Below are 4,527 nucleotides of genomic sequence, written 5' to 3'. Positions count from 1 at the left end.
AGAACAAGAGCCGACGGACCACATCCTTGTTTCCCCTTCTCCCCCTTAGCAACCGGCGCCGGCGTCGGTTACCAAGGGAGGGGCTGCGGCCCGCTGCCCGCTGGGTGTTCAACTTTTACTCTGGCTCCATGCATTTTAAATACAGATGTCCCACTTCCAGCTCCTGGGGTCATTTTAATTTTCTCGTTATGAAGAGGGCAGTCCCGCCCGAAAGCGGGATCAGGCCTCGGCCACCCTTAGTTATCACCCTCTGGTGTCATCAGAGTGTAAATAGGTCGCAGAGGAAGGGCCTTTACTGAGCAGGCTGGCCCATCGCTGATGGCATCAATAGAGAGAGCGAGGCCTTCGACAATAGCCACCGAACTTACTGTTTACTTACATGTATTGCTAAGTACGTCACATGCATTACTCACATTCTACCTTCACACCAACCCTAACGTGACCCACACTTCACAGGAAGTAGGAAGTAGCTTGTATGGTGGAAACGAGATGGCGGTGAAGTCTCTTTCTCTCCAGAGCAGCGCCGTCCCGTAGAAATATAACGGAGGCCACATTTTAAATTTTCTAATAGCCGCGTGAAAGTTTAAAAAAAAAAAAAGATGAGGGCGCCTGGGTGGCTCAGATGGTTAAGCGTCTGCCTTCGGCTCAGGTCATGGTCCCAGGGTCCTGGGATCGAGTCCTGCATCGGGCTCCTTGCTCAGCAGGGAGCCTGCTTCTCCCTCTCCCTCTGCCTCTCCCTCTGCTTGTTCTCTCTCCGTCTCTCTCGCAAATGAATAAATAAAAATCTTTAAAAAATAAAAAATAAAAAAATAATAAAAAATAAAAAAAAGATGAAATTAATATTAACAATAGCTTTTACTTGACCCGCTATGTCCAAAACATTGTCATTTCTTTATAATAGTTTTTAACAAGATCCTTTACGTTCTTTTTTTGTACTAAGTACATCTCGATTTGAACCGGGCGCTTTTCATGCGCTCAATAGCCGCATGTGGCCAGTGGCTACCACGTTGGACAACACAGCTTCTAGAGCCAGAGAGAATTTGCGCTCCCTTTTAATCACTCTCCCCAACTCCAGAGCAAGTGATTGCACCTGCTTTAGTAAAGAAATCAATGCTTTAATTCAGTGGCTCTCAAAGTTTTTGGTCTCAGGACCCTTTGGTATGCTTAAAAATTTCTGAGATCTTTTGTGTATGTGGGTTATATCTAAGTATATGTAGACTATTAGAAATTAAAATCGAGAAAAAAATTTTGTTGTTTTTTTTTTTAACCGAAGTATCATTTATACAATAAGATTCACCTATATTTGGTTCTGTGAATTTTGGCAAATGCATAGTGGTGTAACCACTACCACAAACAAGGTATAGCACCTTCACCCCCCACCCCAAATAAAATTACCGCCTGTCCCTTTGTAGTCCACTCCTCCACCCACCTCCAGTCCTTGGCAGCCACTGATTAAGGCTGAGAAAAGTTTTAAAATCCAAGACTACCAAAGCATACATTCCATTAGACGTTGAAGCTGTGATTTCATCACCTGCTGTGAACCTCTGGAAAACTCCAGGGTGCACTCATGAGTGAGTGACAGTGGAAAAGGCAAATAAAAAAACGTTTTAGTGTTATTATGAAAATAGTTTTGACCTCAATAACCCCCTGAAAAGGTCCTCAAAATGGGGTCCTGCAACTATATTTTGAGAACTGCTACAGTAACCTGCCTAGTGAATATTCTGCCATCCCGACCGACAAGTATGCTAAGAAGTCTACATACCAGACTATTTTAAATAATTGGCATTTACAGAGTATAGTCAATTCACAAAATTTTGACCATTTTATATGCCTTATTTCAATTTAATTCTTGCAATGACCCCATGAGTAATAACAGTGCAAACAGTCCCCCAAATTATGATGATCTGACTTACGATATTTTGACGTTACCATGGTGTGAAAACTACATGCGTTCAGTTGAAACCTTACTTCGAATTTTGAATTTTGATTTTTTCCTGGGCTGGCAATATGCAGTTCGATGCTCTCTCATGATGGTGGGCAATGGCAGCCAGCCACAGCTCCCAGTCACCCTGGTGACCAGAAGGGTAAACAACCAATACACTTACAGCCATTCTGCACCCGTACAACCATCCCGTTTCTCACTTTCAGTAAAGTATTTAATAAATTACAAGAGATAGTCAACACTTTATTATAAAATAGGCCTTGAGTTAGATAATTTTGCCCAGCTATTGGCTAACGTAAGTGTTCTGAGTCCATTTAAGATAGACTAGGCTAAGCTGTAATGTTCAATAGGGTAGGTGTATTAAATGCATTTTCGACTTAGGATATGTTCAATCTATGGTGGGTTTATGGGAATGTAGCCCTGTACAAGTCAAGGAAGATCTGTACTCCACATTCCATGAAGTTAAAAATGCCTGCAGCCTGGTCCTTGCTGCTCCTCTAACCAGTAGGGGTGTGGCTGTCATTGACTAATAGAAGTTCTTAAAAATAAGGATATATTACTAATTTATGATGATAGCTGCTGCCGGGAACAAGGCAGTGTCTGCTCTAACATCCATCAGATGGATCAAGGATTTGCAGCATCCTGGGAGATCACAAGGTCATCTGTCAGAGCCTTTGGCATCTCTCAGCTGCTGGGATTATTTTGCAGGTAAATGGTTTATTTGAGATCCTAAACCCCATGGGATAAAGACCTGAAAAGATATTTTTCCAACTGCCCCCACTTATACTAAGTCGGACCTCCTCCTTTCACACCACGGAGTAGGTCCCTAAATAATGCAACTATGTAGCTACTTTCAGAGATATATCTCATTTCAATATTTAAGTCACTGTCCCATTTATTTTTGAATTTAAAACTCAAATGTGATTCAAAAGTCTTCTCCCAGACTCCAGAGGAGAGAGTGACCTGGAGAGATAGAAGTCCAGCTGTGAATACCTTTTCCACCCCCTCTGCTAGCTCCCCTGTGTCTCAGAAGACAGATGTCAGAAACTGTAATCATATTGTCACACAAAGCCACAAGAAAGATCTAGAATCCAATCGGGCGTCTTTTTAATATTTTTAAAAGTTATCATTGTGCTCTATTTTCCTACCAGATAGGTAAACTATGAAAAAGAGCATCGAATTCCTTTCCAGTTTTTAGAACTTGATGCAGGGCTAAACACAGACTTTTCCTTGGGGCATTCTCATTAGTAGAGACCTGGGTGCCCCTCTCCTCAAAAGCCTCATCGACCCAACCCCTCTTAGTAAACCCTGAGGGCAGGACTGGCCCCAAAGCCTGGCTCTGGCTGGCAACTCTCTCAACTTAGATTATGTAGCACTTGGTATCTTTTATCCTCAGCCTTGGGCCTACGTGTCTGTTCTGGAAAGACAAGAAGATAAGACCCTTTCCACATGAATGGAACACTTGCTTTTATTTCCAGACAGAGAAAATAAAAACAGAAAGATACAAGCATTAGCAGAATGTTGTTATTGTTTTTTTTCTTAACGTGGTTGTTTCGTAGACATCCTGCCCCCCAAAAAACCAAAAACCAAAAAACATAACAACAAAATGGCTCAAAAATGGGTAAATTCTGCCTCAAACAACACTCCAGGACCCTCCTGCATTCTTCTGTTGTTATGTTTTTTCCCAGAAGTCCTCTGACCACACAGTTGGCCCTCATCATGTCAGCAACACGTTCTTGAAGCTAGTTCTCCCTCCTCCCTGGATGAATTTATGAGTTGACCCAAGGGCCAGAAGGGGATGGGGTGAAGGATAAGCACTATCTCAGATTTCTAAATGTTTAGCAGAGGTGAAAAGGGTTTCTCTGCTTAAACTGAACCCTCTGGGGAGTCAAATGTAAGTGTTACTAGTATTAAAACTACAGGTCTGAACTGGGCTTAAATAAAGAGATCCTTGGTTCTAGATATAGACCAAAACTTCCATCTGGCTGACTGTGTGAACTTAAGCAATTGATCTTTTCCCCTGGATGTAATGGTTTATTTTATATGTTAACTTGGCTGGGTCATGGTGCCCAGAAATTTGGTCAAACATTATTCTGGATGTTTGGGTGAGATTAATATTTAAATCTGTAGACTTTGAGTAATATAGATTGCCCTCCCTAACGTAGGTGGGTCTCATCCAATCAGTTGAAGGTCTGAATAGAACAAAGAGATGGACCTCCCCCAAACAAGCAGGAATTCTGCTAGCAGATGGCCTTTAGACTTGAACTTCAATATTCACTCTTCTCTGGGTCTCTACCTTGCTGGCCCACCCTGAATATTTTGGACTTGCTAACTTCCACAATCATGTGAGCCAATACCTTAAAAATGATCTCTCAGTCTCTGTCTCTCTTTCTCTGATTTAATATATATCAGATTGAAAGCATGAAAAACACAGTAACACAGAGTGATGGCAATTATATGAGGAAACAGGCACTCTTGGGGATCCCTGTGGGAGCATAGATGAGTATCTCCATCCAAGGCAATTTGAACTACTTAGAAAAATTAAAAATCTGTATATTCTGTGACCTAAGTATTTATCATACAGA

Source organism: Halichoerus grypus, chromosome 13 (genome assembly GCF_964656455.1).
Source record: "Halichoerus grypus chromosome 13, mHalGry1.hap1.1, whole genome shotgun sequence".
NCBI lineage: Eukaryota > Metazoa > Chordata > Mammalia > Carnivora > Phocidae > Halichoerus > Halichoerus grypus.
This window is presented reverse-complemented; position numbering follows the sequence as displayed.